At 37.5% G+C, this 18,850-nt stretch overlaps 1 protein-coding gene and 1 pseudogene across 1 annotated transcript in view; both read right to left on the reverse strand.

Moving 5' to 3' along the window:
- The window catches only part of Rarb (retinoic acid receptor beta), a 784,358-nt gene that overhangs the window by 687,378 nt on the left and 78,130 nt on the right, over positions 1–18,850 (reverse strand). The window lies entirely within an intron of this gene.
- On the reverse strand, positions 1,620–16,729 carry LOC101724129 (UBA-like domain-containing protein 1 pseudogene; annotated as a pseudogene).

An 18,850-nucleotide genomic window follows, 5' to 3' on the forward strand; every position in this document is an offset into this window, starting at 1 on the left:
AGCCTCTGACTTCCAGCTGTTTTCTATGAGCTAAACTTACAGACAATGGCTTCTCATTCAGACACATCATGATGTGTTATGTTCCTGAAAGCCTGGCCGATGGTTGAATGTGAAGGGTTAACTTCTAGGCAAGTTTAACGTGTGTATTATTTTTTTCTAGCTCAGTTTCCATAACAGATCAAGAACTCTTGGGCTAGTACAAGAAGTCTAAGACAGAGGTTTATTTTTCCACTGTAAGAGTATATACCCCTGTCCCATTATAAGTTCATGATTTAGTCAAAACAATCTAGACTATTCTGGCTATTTTAGAGAAACACTGAGAAAAAGAGGAGAGAATATATGTGTGTGATATTCTTGACAATCCCTTCTTTATTGTAGTAAAATATACAAAACAAAATTCACTATTTAGCCATTTTAAAGTGCACAGTTCAGTGGCATTAAGTACATTCACAGTGTTGCACAGGTAATCCATGTCCTGATCTTTATCATCCCAAACTGAAACTCTGCACCCATTCAATAATAACTCCCTATTCCCTTTCTTCTCGCATGTCACAGTAACCATTTAATTTTTTGCCTATGAATTTGAAAACTGTAGGTATCTGACGTAAGTAGAATCACACAGTATTTTTCCTTTTGTGCCTGAATTATTTTACTCTGCATAACATAATCAAGGCTTATCCATGCTCATGTTACAACGTGCATCAGACTTTTATTCCCATTTAAGGCTGAGTAATATTTGGTGGGACAGATATGCCCCATTTTGTTGAGCCATTCATCTTTCAATGGACATTTGTTTCCACTTTTGACTACTGTGAATAATGCTACTATGAACATGGGTGTACAAATATCTGTTTTAGTCCCTGCTTTCAGGTCTTTTGGGTATCCACCTAATAGTAGAATTTCTGGATCATATATTTGTTCTAAGTTTAATCTTCTGATGAATTGCCCTACTGTTTCCTTCTACAGATGCAACATTTTACATTCCCATCAGCAATGCATAAGCATCCCAATCTCTCTACATCTTTTTTTTTTTTTTAGTTTGGAATTCTTTCTTCTCTTTTGTTAAAACGGGGAAAGATTCGATCCCCAGTACCAAAAAAAAAAAAAAAAAAAAAACGGGGAAAGAAAAGTGAAGATCAGGTTCAGGTACCCCTGGGCTCTGGGGAAGGCATGCAGGTAGCCCCAGCAGGCAGGCACTGGGGATGGGAAGGAAGAATCCTGGAGTTTCCCATAAACCTTTTCTTCCGGGGAACAGCAGTGCAGGCTGACAAGGGGGTAGTGGGGCGAGGCAGGGCCCTGGGGAGAGGGGTGTTGGGCACGGGGCTTGGGGCTCACTGTAACATGCAAAGTCCAGCTGCCTCATAAACTACGTTGCTTTTTAAAGAGCGACATACATATAAATATATAGACACGGCTACACGGCTTTGCATTCCCGAGTGTGGGGATCTAGGCTCGTCAGCTGTAGGGAGCTCCAAGTCAGTAGCCAGCCATGTCTCTGCTGGCAGGGCGGGTGAGTGCACGTGGGAAGGCTGTTTGGTCTCCAGGGTGCTGCTTACCAGGCACCCAAGCCACTCTGAGCCAAATCCGTGTGAGCTGGGGACCGCATGCCTTTGCTCCATGAACTTGCGTGCGTGCTGCTGTGCATGTTGGCACAAGATGTATCCCTGCCTGACTAGAGTCCATCTCTCCCCTCCAGGGTTCCAGGGCGCAAGGGTGCAGAGGGGTGAAGGGGGCCCATGGAGACATCCTCTCCCCCTCCCCACGGGGTCCTGGCCTCCCTTATCTCTCTGCCTCCATGGCAGGGTGAGCCCTGGGTTCTGAAGGAGCTTGTTGAGGGGCCGGGGTGGCCAGTCTGAAGCCGGAGAAGGGGATGCTGGAGTCCATAGGAACGGCTGCGGCTGGTGGTGCTGTGTCCCCCCAGGGGGCGAGGCTGCAGTTGGCCAGCTGGGTTCCACAAAGCTGCTAGTGGCGGCATGGGGGAAGCGTGGAGTGGGCGATGTAGCTGTTGTGGCCATTGGGCTGCCGCTACTGCCACTGTGGAAGCTCTCTGAGGCCTTGAGACGTGAGAACATGGTGAGAGCATCAGGGACGTTGGGGGGTGTGGCAGGGGTGTTGGCAGGAGTGCACATCATCTGGTTGGGGTGGTGGCTGTAGGGGGTGTTGGTCTCCTGGAAAGAAGCGCTGAGGGCCGTCTCGAACTGCCAGTGGGCTGCCTGCAGCAGCTGCTTTGCCTGGTTGGCCGCGCAGCCCGCTGTCAGCACGAACTGGTTGATCATGGCCTGGTGCTTGAGCTCGTCCGTGTTCACCGACATGGTGCTGCCGCACTGCCAGCTCTGGCCGCCTGCGCGATCGCGCCGCGCCTCACCTGTCCACCATCTTTGCTGACACTTTACTTGGGTTGTATTTGATAAAGACCATCTTACAGAGTTCACAGTCTCTACTGAAATGCCAAATGGTAGAGAGCAAATGAGCTAATAATAATAAGTATATATACTTACTATTATTATTATAAAAGCCATTATTATAATAAAAACCATCTTAAAGAGTTCACAGTCTCCATTGAAATGCCAAATTGTAGAGAGCAAATAAGCTAATAATAGTAAGTATATATATAAAGAAAAAGAACATGTAAATTTTGTATTAAGCTTAGTGCAATATCAATATTTACATTAAAAAGCATTCTTTAATCTACAGCAGTAGTTTTCAATGCATGGCCTATGGACCCAAATTTTAGGACTCTAACCCAGATTTACTGAAACACAAATTCTGGGGTAGCATGCACCAGTCTGTGTTTTAACACACCCTCCAGGTGATTCAATGTACAAAATGTCTGAGAACCAAGCTCGCTCAAGATTGATAAAAAACAATTCCAAGTCTACCTGGTTGTTACCTGTAACCTACATAGATCAATTCTACCTTTATTCTACCAATGTCATGAATTAGATCTGAGCTTCTGTTTCTTTATCTCAATAAAAGGGATAATACTGATCATTTAAATATTTGATTACATCAAGTAATTCTTATGAAAATGCTGTAGCAGTGGTTCCACTGCCTGCCTCGCAAGTGCAAGGTCCCAAGTTCAATCCCAGGTACCAAAAAAAAAATGCTGTAGCATATTACTTGGCAAACAACAGGCAATAGGTTTACTTCTTACATACAATTTAGTAAAGCAAGTGAATAACTTCAGTACATCTCCCGGCTAAAGCAAAGCATCTCCACATATGTTCTTCAACTCATTTGAGAAACTTATCCTGACTCACCTTTTATCCCAAATATTTATCTCAAACCTCTGCTCTAGCTTATACCATATTGCTTTATTCATTTTGGGTACTGGTCCCTATGACAAAAAATACTAAATCCTTTTTCATGTTTTCTTCTCTGACACCTAACACATTGTTGATATAATGTGGTTACTCTACAAATATGCTAAATAATTCTTTTTATTGGTATAATTTTACCATTGCTAGCCAAAGGTACACTGGCTAAATCACAGAATTTTCAGAATAATTATCATCAAAAAGCATGAATTATATAAAATACACTAAATCTACAATTGTACTTGAGCTACTGCAGTCAGTAACTTGTTTGAAAAACAAATGGAAGTATTACCAACATTCTTCCTGGAAAACTGTACATGAACAAAGTTGAAGCCTCACTCTTCAATTCTTCCTAAGTTTACCACTTCTAAGATGCCTGACCACCCTGTTCTCCCTTGTTCTCTACATTCTCATTGGCCAGAAAATGGTCTTTTCTTTAACACTGTCTATATCTGCTCATCTTTACCTGAATTTTATCACATCATTAGTTCCAATATTATATTACATTTCCCCGTAGAAAGAGGTTGATGAAAGGCAAGTATATATTTATTATTTAGTGTTAACCATATACTGACAAAGACAGGGATGGGCAAAAGCAGATAACATTTAGAGAATATTCATCATATGCTGTAAAATGCAAACACACTTAATATCTCATAATACAAGTGATCTAAAAGCCATTATTCTTCTCATTTGGAAGAAAAGAAAATTGAAGACCATGAGGCTAAATAACTTGCCCAAGACTACTCAGCCTGTAAGTGAAACTCAAGATTCCAGTGGACAGGCTGGGCTCTAAACTCATGGTATTATCTAGATGGACCGTAAATCACCTCTACTACAAAGCAGTCATAGCCCCACTTGGAAGACAATCTAAATTAAAGGCAGAAATTTGTGTAGATAGGAAGTTCAAAAGTGAAACATGATATATGACCAATAACTAAAAATTTATAGTTCTTGCTAGAATTACTTCTTACATTTAGAACTTCACTTCTTTAAAATCAAATTTTACAGGCTATACTGGTCACATCTTTTCAGTTATATAAATGCACTGAGCTTTCCCACATTCAAATGTTGTGGCACAATCTACTAGGCTGCTAATAAGTGTCCATCCAATACTCCTCATTATGCCCACTTTACAGATGAAGAAATTAAACTTAATTTTCCAAGGTCATAGAGCTGCCATATGAACACAAAGACAAACCACACCTTTCTGACTCCAGAACCCCTACTCATATCACATTTGATTGCTAAAGCATTTAGGAAGTAACTACCCCAATGACTCAGACAAAGGCAGAACAGACACTTCTGTACTCAAGAACTCACTTAAGGTTAGCTCTTAGATCTTTCTATTTTCCTATTTATTCTGTGTTCCTATGTCCTATGGGGACATGTATCTCAAGGTTAGAGTCAATCAGAAATATGACAGCCACATTTTTTCATGGTGCTATCCAAGAAATACAAGTTCAAATTCTCAGAAAGTCTGAAAAATAGTCTACATGAAAGTGGGTCTTAAATTTCCTGGAATCCTCCATCAATAACTGAGAAAGACAATCCTAGGAACCTCAACATCAGGCATAGTCAGTGCCTCTACAAGTTCAAAATAAATGCAGGTCAAGGCTCATCACAAACCGGAAGACAGCAGACACCTCTGCTCTCACTGAACCACTGCAGACAGCACCAGCAAGGCACCTATTGGAGATTAGCGCTTTTAGAGGACAGGAAACCAAGAAAGTAGCTCTAGCAATGAAAAAAGCACACTCATGTTAAGACAAATACCAGTAAACTATAAACACACCTAGGTTACTCTAATTCTTCACCATTTCATCTGGTAATGGAGAGATATTATAAATGTAATTACTATGTGTACTACTGATCACATTATAGTAATGAATGTGCTGCACAAAGATTCATTAGTAAGGTTTTCTTTCATGGCAATACAAGAAACTCTTTGGAGTTTTCATTTTGTGTATATATATATAGCCTATTTGAGCCTGAAGGTAACCACTTGGAATGGTCTGCCAAAAATTCAGTAGCTCTGTTAACAATATGAAACTATTGTTTCTAGATCTCTTTCACATCTTGGACCACATTTAAAAGGTTTAAAAAGCACACACTCTAAAAATTAGAATTTTAAGTCCTTACTACATAAACTTTTAAAATATGTATATGTCTACAACACACACAAACTCACACACATATTTTTAAGAGGAAACTAAATACATTTGGAAAGGAAAGGAGAAAGGGAAGGAGATAATACTCAAATATAAGTAGTAGAAATTGAAAACCAATTTTCTGTTAATGAACATTTCAGGAGCAGTAAACCTGGCAGAAATTCAAACTATTTAATGTCATCAACATAAAATTTCTTTGAAAATAGTAAAGTTATTATTTCCTTTCTGCTATTTCCTGTGCTGATTTTCTTTCCTTTAACAAACATAAGATAGCAAAAAAATGTAAACACTCCACTAACTGGAGGTTGCAAAAGCATGCTTTTTCCACAAATCAAGATTGTTCTCTCCTGAGAATCTCTAAGAAATGACTCAGATTTAAAGCTGTGAAGTTGAGTCTCTTAATGAAAATTCAACTGTGGAAGATGAATTAGTCAAAGAAGACAGACCAAAAAAAGATGGCAATTATGTTTTTTGGTGACAGCAGACCAATCAGCAGAGAAAGGAAGTCAAAACAAAGGACAAGGGTGGCAGTTATGTGGCTTTTGATAGATCCACCCATTTGGTGAGTCGGGTTGTGGGCGGGCAATCCTCAGGGAAGACAGTATGGTGCTGCCTCATTCTGCCCTCAGCAGATTATCCCATCTTGTATTTGAAAAATTCCCAATAACTCTATTATCCAATTAGAGAAGGAAATTCACAGTATTATCAAGAGGAAATTAGTCTGACAGTTGCTGTTTTCCAGATCAGTAAGATCTAAGGCCGTGAGCTGTAAAGTAAGGCAAACTTGCTAAAAAATGCAGGAAATAGAAGCACCTGCCTAAGGCGAAGTCTCTGTACCTGCCTGCCACAGAAACCCTAGGAGAAGGGTTAAACCACAGTCATAAACAAGAACATGGGCACTTTTCATCCCTTTCATTCTGCAATCTCTCTTCTATGTATCCATAATATATGGATTATACACCAGGCCACGTTACACCCATTGGTGGTTAGCTCTTATATTTCTAGCACTATAAATACGACTAAGTTAATAAGATGGGGCTATCACAATTCCAACGGTATATAGACTCTATTATCCTCATTTTACATATTAAAGCAAAAAACAAAACTTGAGTGTCAAGTAACATTTGTTAACATTTAAACCCAATTTTGGTTGGCTACAAGAACAAAAGCTGTAATTGGATGGGTTTAAATCCCAGCTTCACCACTACTATTACCTGTGTAACTTATTTAACCTTTTCTAAACTTGATTCAGGTAGAGTTGTTGTGTTTAATAAATCAATATATATTATATATTTGCTTAGCAGTTACCAGGAACTACACAAACATTTGCTATCATTGTTCTCATTATAATTATTATGCTTTATAAAAGAATTTTACATTCCATGTGAAACACTCATCTATTAGGTTTTAAGATTGGTGAAAAGGGTTGTTCCTGGCTATTCCAGTATTTTCATATATCAAAGATGGGTTTCATAGTCCTCAAATTGGCAATGCTTAGTAGTTCGATCAGTAAGCAAGAGTCATGCAACCTAACATGTGTCTTTATGTTATGGGCACTCAAATGATGTGGACGGACCAGCACTCACACAATACAGATGGCTAAAATACAGGAAATTCCCACCGGAGGTGCACTGTATCAATCTCACTGCCATGTCCCCAGGTTGTCAGCCTCCTCCTCTTGCATGTAAAAAGCCTAACCTCACTTACCACGGCTGGCAAAACCAAAACCTGACAGAGTTGCTCAGAGTTGATGGTACCTACCTCCCAGGTGGCCAATAGCATAAGTAGATCACAAGGTAAAAATTAAAAGGAAAAGACAATAATATAAGCATTAAAGGCTTACACTTTACAAGCAACCATAACACAGAGTATGATATCAAGCAGAGCTACGCAAATTATCAGATTATTCTTGAAGCTAGCCTATAGATTACACGCCTTCATGATAATAAGTTAAAGCTATTCTTTGTTCAGTTGCTGCTGTGTCTCCTAGTTAAGTATTTGTTAGTCATTTAATACATATTACATGTAAGTACAACCATGAGATTTTCGTTGTAAAAAGTGCTGAGCTTCAAAGAAGGTGCAGCCACTCCTGTAATCCTGAAAAACAATGGAATTTAGAGAATAAGCTTCAACATGCATGTGCATGAAGTATTGTGCAGAGTTCTTACACTATGAGCAGTCCATAATAAATTGACCTCAACTAAAGCTTACCTTTCAATCCTTTAAAGATATAAATCTTTCAATGAGGTGATAGCTTGTAAAAAAAAAAAGCATTCTCTATTGTATTCAAACTATGCTCTTGTCCCTTCCATTGCCCCCTGAAAGATTTCTCCATATCATGGAGATATATCTCCACATATCATGCTTTCTCATGCACACTAGTTAATAGAAAAAAATGTGATTCTAAATCCTTTGTAATCTCATTATGCATAGACTATTTTGTAATTGATGGGCCTTACTTATAAAACATGAATCTGCAGGTGTTCAGAACATACAAATTTTCATGCCTCTATGACATTAATTCAAAAAAGCAAGAGAAGATAGAGTAGAAGACCAAGGTTCTTATCTGAGAAATACTTTTCAAACTATTAATACCACACAGCATAAAATATGAATCTCAAATATGAACCCATAGCTATGAAATCAGCCAGTTTGTATGCAAAACTCCCAAAGAGACAGAGAACATTCAAAAAGCACTCCAAAGCCTTTTGTGGGCACACAGTTTATATAGCACAAGCACTAAAAGCCTAATACAGGAAAGCAGCCTGAAACTACTCTAACGAACAGAACTTCTCCTTTGCATTATTATCTTGTACAGTCATCTTTAGCCTTTCTGTATGAATCAGGCTGCACTGAAAGGACCAAGTTCCACCAAGAGATGCTTTCAGCTGTGGGGCAGGGGTGAGAGCATCATGGGGCTTCCTCTCCTAGAAGACCTTTCCAGTTAGGGAAGAGTGCAGCCCAGCTCAAAGAAACCACCATGCATAAAGTGTGTGACACTTTGGGGACTCTGGAAAATAAAGTTTGTTTAGAGGCCAGAAAGCTACAAATAGAGAATAAACCCAGGTCTATTTTGGTGCCAAAATCTGCCTGGCAGACAAGCAGAATAAAAGGCTAAAAAAGGGATTCTCAACCTTAGTCGCAGCCAGCAGGGAAGATTTTACAGAGAACACAGAACTTAAACTGACATGGGGGTTCCGGGGAAGGAGTTGTTGGACAAAGAGAAGACAGAAACGCTCTAGCATTCAAGTTCAGATCTATGCCAGCAAATGAGGCTAAAATCACGACGTAAATATTACCCTTGAAAATCCCCTACACTTCCCTATAAAGTGTAGTAGATAAAGTCAAAGGTGGCATATAATGCCAACAAATATAGAGCACTGTTTTATAGCACTACTCACTGTAATATCTGTCTATAGTTCAATTTCCCTAGAATTAATGCACATATAACTTCACTGTGGGAAACTTTGGATCGACTATTTGAAATATCCTGGCTTCCTAAAAGTCCATTATAAAAGCATTCTAAGGAATTGGAGCCTTGCATCAAAAGAAATTTTCATCAAGGCTCAAGGTCTCCAATCTATATCTTAAATTTTTTTCTTTTTTTTTTTTTTTGGTACCAGGGATCAAACTCAGGACCTTGCATTTGCGAGGCAAGCGGTGGTACCACTGAGCTAAATCCCTGGCCCTACACCTTAATTTTTTTATCTTAATTAATTCCTACCCTAATTTAAGATTCCTACTTTTGAACCCTGATACCCAAAATTAGGTTTCTAAGGTTTCATCCAAGCTCATTCTTAAAGTTTAGGTTTATTTTAACATTTTATTGTTGGCGATTTAGGACTACATTACGTTTATTCTAGAATACAATTCTATGAACATATCGTAAAATAACAGAACTTACAGCTTTCCATGGGAATTCTCCATTTAAAATTTAGAACCAAAGATTCTCAACGTTTGCAACAACATTAAAGCTCATTTGGTCCAACTAAATCCGTCTTACATGTCCTTGTCAAGTGACCTCACAATCTCCACTTGAGCAATTCCCTTAACTGGAAATTCCAAAATTCCCAAAGGCATTTCATTTCAGCTACTCAACAGTTCCTCTGAAATCCTTCCCTCAAATTGCAATCCTTCTCCCTCCCCTTAATCCTACTTGAGACCAAAAGTTAAACTCTTATTGTATATTAATCTTTAATACTAACCCCTTTCTTTCCAAAGGTGCACCATTTATATGATCATTCTAATGTAGCAGATCTTAGCAATCTGGTAGACAACCTGAGTGTGGGTCTCCTGTACTCCTAGCTAAAACCTCCTAGGTCTCTCAAATATATTTTATTTGGCATAATTTCCATTCTTTCTCCATCTTGATTTTCTTGTTTGAAATACGTAGTAATTGGTCTTTGTGTAGGTTTGGGAAAAAGATGTCAGACTTCATATCTCTCATTATCTGTAAGCATATTGTTTTATATTTGACAGTCATTTTACTTCTTGTATTCAGGGTTTGTTTCTTGTAATAAATAATTTCTATTTCTGACTATGTTAGTGAGTATCGGTATCTCATCTACTCTTCAAAATAGTATTCCATCAAAGAGTTAATCAGCCTGGTATTGAAGCTGTAAACAACATTAGATGCCACACAATGACAATTAACCATTTGATAAAGGTTAAAATGTGGTAACTATTAAATAATATCACAGAGGTTTCATTTGAAAGTCTAGAAATAAGAAAAACAAAAGACACAATGGATTAAGAAACAGTGTAATTAGAATCGGAATTTGAGGACACAGCATGAAAACATGAAAATCACGCCAAACCTTATCAATGTGTAACTCTTTTGTCTTTAGAGATCATTCATAAAAAAACTGTGCAACATAATTTTGAGAAGTTTGGAGGTGTTCTTTAGAAAGATGTACCCTTAATGTACCCTTAGTATTTCCACTCTTTCCCACCAGTGAGTAAAACCTCAAAAACAAGCATAAAATTCATGTACTTTCCCTCAAACTAGTCCTTCGAAAAATGCACAGTGAGCAGATATTTCACTGGCTTTAATATTTCAGTCTATACAGATAATATGACATTGCCCTTCCAACCTCCTTTGCTGGAGAATCAACATAAAGTCTTACACATTTTCCTTTCAGTAGACTTCATATGTGGTTTCACAGAACCCTAGCATTAACATTTAATAGAGTCTGTGGGCATAAAGCACTTTTATGGACACCTTCTAGAGAGCTTTATTTTCCTTAAAAGTTTTATTAGAGCTGTTACATTTTTCTGCAGTGTTTTATATGACTTACTATAAATGATTATTGTATTACATTAAACACAACAAAATCTTCAGTGTCAGGCAGCCAAGAAAATATATGTCCAAACACTTACTATCTGTTTAGAGGATGAAGAAACAAGCCTAACAGTACAAAAAATCACCTGGCTTTTGCTGGTGAAGATAATGAAAATTAAATAACCACATAGGACCCCAAATGAGATATTTGATATGATACATAGATACAAATGAAATGTTAAAATACTAGCAACTTACACAAAAATCATTGATTTTTTTCCCCCTCTGATTACTATTTCAGTGATCAGAGTATATTAGGTACTTGTTTGCTTGCAATGTGTTTTATTAATGCTCTGTATCTGACACCCAATTTGGAAATCAATGCTTATTTCATCATTTTTCTCCGAGGGGTTCTATTATTTACAATTGATTTAACAGGAATGAAAGGCTTACCATTAACAAGACCCAGCTGCTGACACTTCACAGATGAATTATTGAACTTCAAAAAGTGAATTAACTTAACCATCTCCAAGACTGATGGTTTGATGACTTTTGTGTGTCAAGCCTAATGTATTTATAATTAGAATGTCAAAACAATAGTGTTCCTGCTTTGCCCTCTCTCCTGATTGTTTCACTTTATTTAAAAATTTGTTTGCTTCACAGACCAATACTCCTTTGAGTCTGAAACTATTTCTTTAGTGGCTTAAAAACAACACCTTGTTATGACCATTGCAAGTCTTGCTGCAAATGGGTCCAAGTAAATGTGAATTTTTCATCACTATCAAACTCAGTGCATATAGAAGGATTTAATTAGGGACCACTATAACTCTAAAAAGAAACACCGTTTTTTGAAAAACTACCAATTAAAATCACTTCAGTTGGATTTAATTGACTGACTCCTTATTACCACCACCAATGAACATACTCCCTTAGGCCTAACCGGTCAGAATTCTGGCATGTATGCATTCATCAACCAATCACTGGTTGGAAAAACAGGATTTTCAGTGTTGGGTAAGCTCTGGTCCATGGGGTAGGGGTCGAGTCCCTGAACAATATGAGCATTCTGCCAACAGAGGGTACACAGAAGTTCTGTTGCCTAGAGAGCAAGGGGAGCAGCTCTGTTCTCCAGATAATATTAAATCTAAAGTTGTGCTAAGAAAACACTGAAGTGGAAATACATGTGATTATGCTCCCACAGACTGCAGTAAAATTAAATAATTATTTATGTTTAATATAACAAACTTTCAACTATTAGATATTTCTTCTTTCTTCCTCTTCATGTACATATTTTTACATTATATTATGATTGACTTTCCAGTTATAAATGTTAACTAATTTCCTAGCTACCTGACATTTAACCTATTATCCCTCTCCATATGACTCTCCTCTCATCACTCTCCAAATATAATTCATTATTGGAAAATGTTTCATTTGTTTAAATTTTTCATTATTTTGACTATGTAAGTATTATTTACAGCTGAATTATATGACTCATTATTACATATATTTTTGTTCATAAAATTTGATTTCCCTAAAGCCAAAAATTGAGTTGACACTGTTGGTAGTTTCCTTTAGTTTCATTAATTTATTCATAATCTCTGCAGAATTGCCATCTCCTCAATTCAAATAGTTCAGAGAACTGATCAATTTCACAATTTCTTGTAGTCATTACTCCTGGGACCCTACTTTGCCCCACTCAGCACAGCGCTATCTGCCAAGCTACTATGTTCTTAAACTGGAGAACATACTGCTCCATTGTTTTCTGGATTCCAGTTTGGCTTTTGAAAAGATCAATTTTATTATGATTCTCAAACACTTGCATGTAACCTGGTTTTTTTCTTTATGAAAGTATTCAGGATTATTTCTTAGTCCTCAGAGTTTTTAAATGTCATAATACACCATATATGCAAATTAATCCATTTTGCTAAATACTGTACTGAGTTCACTCAATGTGGAAACTCTTATCCTTCACTCTTAAGGTCTTCTGAATTACTTGAATTGTTCTAAATTATTTGAATAATTATTTATTTCCCAAGTCCTATTTACCAGATGTTTAACTACTTGGGCTAACTGAATATTAATTATCAAACATTTTGATCCCACTCTTTATATTCTAAAAAAGGAGAATTCTAAAGAGCTGTATGGGGGTTACAACTATGTCTTTATCACAGTGAACGTTAAAATGAAAAAAAGAAGAAGGTGAAGCTCCCTGTGAAGGGACTGGACTCAGGTCAGCAAATTGGAGGAATTTCAGGAGATCAGAATCCAAGGCCAATTGGCTCCTTCACTATTCCTCTGCTCACATTCCTGCCAGCTGTCCCCAACACAAGTTATGATGCCTCACAGCCAGAATCATCAGCACTACAAGCTTCAGGATGAAAGAGAACATAGAGCCTGCTGGGTGGGAAGGTTCCTGCAGTTTGGGAGGTGTTTGCCGCAGCTGTCTCCTCCTCTACTCTGATGCTGGTCACCCCAGAGAACATGCCTGCTCCTGGAACACCAAATCTTCCCCAGGGTCTTCAGGAAACCTGCTCCTCCAGCACTATCATCAAAGCCACTCCATCAAGCAAAATCAAATGAAGGTTCCAGCAACCCAGAAGAGGATCAAAGCATCTTGCAGTGTGTCCATACCCTGAGTTATCACCCATTAACATACTAGAGAAGAAGGTGGATGAGCTGGTGAAGTTCCTGGGTGTCAAGTATGTAACCAAAGAGCCTATCACAAAGGCAGAAATCCTGAAAAGTGTCATTAAAGAGCACAAGGACTACTTCCCTGTGATCTTCAGAGGGCAACTGCACCTCTGAGGAGAAAAATCTGGGAGATGCTGAGAAAGATCGGGTGTATGCTGACAAGATGGATTTCACCTATGGGGTTCCCAAGAACCTCCTCACCAGAACAGTGAAGATAGTACCTGGAGTACTGGCAGGTCCCCACCAGTGACCTGTCCATGCTATGAATTCTTGTGGAGTCGGAGAGCCCATGCTGAAACCACCAAGATGAAAGTCCTAGAGCTTTTCTCCAAGGTCAGCAGGAGTAGCCCTATTGCCTTCTGATCACTGTATAGGGAAGTAGAGGGAAGCTTTGAGAGATGAGAGAGAGCCCAGCCTGTAACTGCCATCAGGGATAGGGCTGCTGCCATGTCCAGTACACATCCCAGAGCCAAGCCCTGCAGCTTCTCCTGCCCTCAGTTGTCTCAGGCAAATACTTCACTTTGTGTATGAAGAAGGCAGCCAAAGTTCTAAGTATTAAAGAGAAACTACATTTTCTTTTCTTTTTGATATTTTTTAAATGTTCCTCTTACAAGGTTTATTAGTTTCACAATTTAGATCCATTAATTACACTGACCCCCCCACTTATTGCTGTTTATCAGGTTTAACAGTAAGAATTTTGCTCTTCTGAAAAACAAAGTGGGGAATCTTGCATCTTCCTTAAAAATACAAAAGAACCCAGTAATAAAATAGATGAAATCAATAAATGCAGGAAAAATGTAAAAGATGATTAACCCTAGGATTCTCTTTTATGCTGTCATGTTGTGAAAATAAAGATATATATCTCGATAAATAAATAAATGGGGAAAACACATTTCTTTAAAATAAATACATGTTAATGGATAACATTTTTAGAAAGTACATTTTTAAAACGACATTGAGAGGAACAGCATTTTGCACTTTTGCATCTTAAAGTCTGGTTTAATACAAGACATTTACAGTCAGACCTGCCCTCTGAATTCAAATTTGACGAACATGTTTTCTTTAAAGTCTATGAAAAAAACAAATGTGTACAGATAAGGATATGGGACTGCATGAAATCCCTTCTAGGATCTTAGAGACCTTCATGGGTGCTCATTCCCCACTTTGAGAACCATTAGCCTAATCTTCAAATATATTCTTCTGCTTTATATCTCTTTTCTATTTGATCTATTTAATATGTATTTTCAACTTTCTTCTCATAAATTCTATTTGAATCTTTCCACACACTGGCAACTTCATGGACTTTGTTAAGTCCATATTATTTCACGGAAGCCTTGTCTTCCTTAAGGATGTTAACTGTAAGTTTGGGTCTTCATGCCCAAAAGATTTTTCTCTATTCCTTCCCTGAATTACCCTCACTTTTTCAAAGATTCATTTTTTTTGTCTCTGTGACTCACGTTACTATATTTTCTTTTTTAATTAAAAAATTTTAATTGGTACATTTTTGCAGGACATAACTATTACATTTCTCAGAGGAAGTTGGTACATGTATATAACACATTTTAATTCTCCCTCCTCCCCATTCCATCACTTTGGTTCCCTTCCCTTTTGCAAAAGATCTATCTCCCTATTTCCTGTTATCTGCCTTTATTTTATCTTTCTTCCATTTGCGGTTTCACATATAAGAGAAACCATATGATATCTCAGCTTAGGTGTCTGATATATTTCATTTAACATTATTGTCTCAAGGTGCATCCATTTTCCTACAAATGACTCAAATTTATCCTTTATGGCAGAGTAGTACTGTACTGCATACAAATACCATATTTTCTTTATCCATAAATCTGTTGATGGGCATACAGATCATGTTCAAGACTTAGCTATTATAAGTTGTGCTGGTATAAACATGCATATGCATTTATCTTTCATATGATATCTTTAGCTGTTTTCAGGAAGATACCTAAATTGGGAATAACTGGGTTGGATGGAATCTCTATTTTTCATTTTTTGTGGAATCTCCATAGTGATTTCTGTACTAGCTGTACTCATTTACACTCCCACCAACAATGTAGAAGGGATTCTCACCACCACCACATCCTCACCAACATTTGTTATTATTTGATTTCTTGATGGTGGCCCTTCTTTCTGGAGTACAATAAAATCTCAATGTTGTTTTAATTTGGATTATCTAATGGTCAGAGATGTTAAACATTTTCTTCATGTATCTACTAGCGATCTGTACTTCTGAGAAATGTCTATTCATTTCAGCTGCTCACTTCTTGAATTGGTCTTTATTTGGGGGCTCTTAGTTTCTTGAGTTCTTTATACAGTGTATTCTAGATATTATTATTCTATCTGATGAACAGCTGACAAATATTTTTCCCTTTCTGTAGGTTATCCCTCCCCTCTGTTGATTATTTCTTTTGCTGTGCAGAATTCTTTTTAATTAAATATGATTTCATTTGTTGATTCCTGCTGCCACTTCTTATGCATTTAGGGTTCTATTCAGAAAGCCCTTGCCTACACCTATGTCTTCAAGAGTTTTACCTATTTTATCTTCCAGCAGAAGATTTGTTTTAACATTTAGATCTAACAACGCTGAGATTTCCACTTCACTCCAGAAAGAATGGCTGCTATCATGAAATCAACCAATAACAAATGCTGGCGGGGCTGTGGGGAAAGAAGAGCCCTGCTCCACTGCTGGTGGGAGTGTAGACTGGTGCAACCACTGTGAAAATCAGTATGGAGATACCTCAAAGAACTAGGACTGGAAGTCCAATTTGATCCCACTATTCCACTGCTGGGGATCTTCCCCAAAGAATTAAAAGAATCATACCACAGTGATATATGTGCACCCATGTTCATAGCAGCACAGTTTGTAATAGCTGAAACTTGGAAACAGCCCAAATGCCCATCAACTGGAGACTGGATAAAGAAAATGTGGTTTTTTTATAAAATGGAGTACTACTCAGCCATAAAAAATGACAAATTAGAGACATTTATAGCTAAGTGCATGCACATTGAAGCGATACTCTTAAGTGAAATAAATAGGACACACATGTATAAATACTGAATATTTTCTCTGGTGTGAGAAACTGAAATTGTAAATAAGGACTAAATGTATAATAGGTAATGTGAAATAGGAAGAAAAGGGGCAAAGGGGAAGGAAGTGGGAGGGCTAGGGGAAAGGATAGAAGGGAATGGGATTAATTTGAGAAAATGGAAAAATAGGAACAAAATCTTTGTAAATAGGGAGGAATGGAGGGGTTGAAGGGAGGGCTGGGCAAGGGTGAAAAATAAGAACCAAGAGAGACTATGTAAAGGTGCAAATTTCCAATGATGAATGTCATTATATTGTATATCTAAAATGCACCAATGATTAGAATGAATAATCGATAATGTAAAATAGGAAGAAAAGGTCCAAAGGGGTAGGGGTAGTGGGAGGGGCAGGGGAAAGGAAAGAAGGGAAAGGAAAAATGATGAGAAATGGAAAAAATGGAAATAAAGTCTTTGTAAATAGGGAAGGGTTGAGGGCATGAAGGGAGGGCTAGGAATGGGGAAAAAATAAGAACCAAGATGTCTTATGTAAAGGTACAATTCCCAATGAGAAATGTAATTGTGTTGTATACCTACAATGTACCAATAAAAGAATTTAATACAAAAAAAAACATTTAGATCTTTGCTCTATTTTGATTTTAGCTTACTCCATGGTTAGAGATATGGAGATTCAATCTTCTGCACGTGGATAACGAGTTCTCACAATGTTGTTCATTAAAGAAGCCTCTTTCCTTCCACATACATGTTTTGGTCCTTTGTCGAAGATAAGATAGCTGAATGGGCCTGGGTCTATATTGGCATCCTATATTTCATTTCATTGATATACATGTCTGTTTTTGTGCTAGTACCATGCTGTTTTTATCACTGTAGCTTTGCAATATAACATGAAATGTGGGATACCTTCTACTTTGCTCTTGTTGCCCAGGTTACTTCTGCTATTCTCAGTCCCTTCTGTTTCCATATGAATTTCAGAATTGTTTTCTCTAGTTCTGTGAGGAATGCTATTGGTATGTTGACTGGGATTGCACTAAATCTGTATGTCAGTTTTGGAAGTATGACCTTTTTGACAATATTGGCTCTGTCTATTTAGAAATAGGGGATATCTTTCCTTCCATTTTCTGATGCCTTCGTCAATCTCTTTTTTCACAATACTGATGTTTTCATTGTAGAGGTCATTCAATTCCTTGATTAGGTTAATTCCTATGTAATTTTTCTTGATGCTATTGTTCATGGTATTGTTTTCCTAATGTCTTTGTCTGTGAGTTCATTTCTGTTGGTGAACAGAAACACTAGTGATTTTTGTGTGATTTTGTATCTTACTAAAATACTGAAAATGATCATTAATTTTAGAAGTCTCTTGGTGTCATTTTTTGTAAACTTCTATGTAGAGGATCATGTCATCTGCAAATAATGATAATTAGTCTTCTTCTGTTCCTATACATATCACTTTTCTTTCTTTCTCTTGTCTGACTACTATGGATAATGTTTTGAGCACTAAATTGAATAGGAGAACTGATAGTGGACATCCTTGTCTTGTTCCTAATTTTCTTTTTTCTTTCTTTTTTTGGTACCGGGGATCGAACTTGGGATCTTGTGCTTGCTAGGCAGGCAGCGGAACCACTGAGCTAAATCGCCAGCCTGACTTGTTCCTAATTTTAGAGAAAAAGCTTTCAGCTTTTCCCTATTAATATGATTGTGGCAGTAGGTTTGTAATAAATGGTTTTTATCAGATTAAGATAAGGTCCTTCCATACCTATTTTATTTAGGGTTTTTATCATGAATAAATGTTGGATTTCGTCAAAGACTTTTTCCGCACCTTTTGAGATGAACATGTGATTTTTGTCCTTGTTTTTATTTATTTATTACATTTATTGATTTGTGGATGTGGAACCATCCTTGCATCTCTGGGATAAAAGATACTTGGTCTTGATATGTGATATTTTTGATGATTTGTTGCATTCTGTTTGCTAACATCTCATTGAGGATTTTTGTGTCTATGTTCATTAATACCTTCTCACTGGCTTGAATCACCAGTGGTACATGTCCTGTCACTGGGTGTCATGTACCACTGGTGGTACAAACAGATCTAATCACTTTTATCAATCTTTTTACTAAGAAAATGAGACCAGTGTTCAGGGCTCGCATATTTATAATTGTTATCTCTTTCTGTTGAATTGTTCCCTTAACCAATATATTCCCTTTTTTTGCTTCTTCTGATCAGTTTTGACTTGAAGACCACTTTGTCTGAAAATAGGATAACTACTTCTGCTAGTCTTTGGTTTCCCATTGCATGGAATTTTGTTTTCCATCCTGTGATTTTTAGTCTATGAATT

Source organism: Heterocephalus glaber, unplaced genomic scaffold, assembly GCF_053883595.1.
Source record: "Heterocephalus glaber isolate CG9 unplaced genomic scaffold, H.glaber_assembly_v1.0 deba00001472, whole genome shotgun sequence".
Taxonomy (NCBI): Eukaryota; Metazoa; Chordata; class Mammalia; order Rodentia; family Bathyergidae; genus Heterocephalus; species Heterocephalus glaber.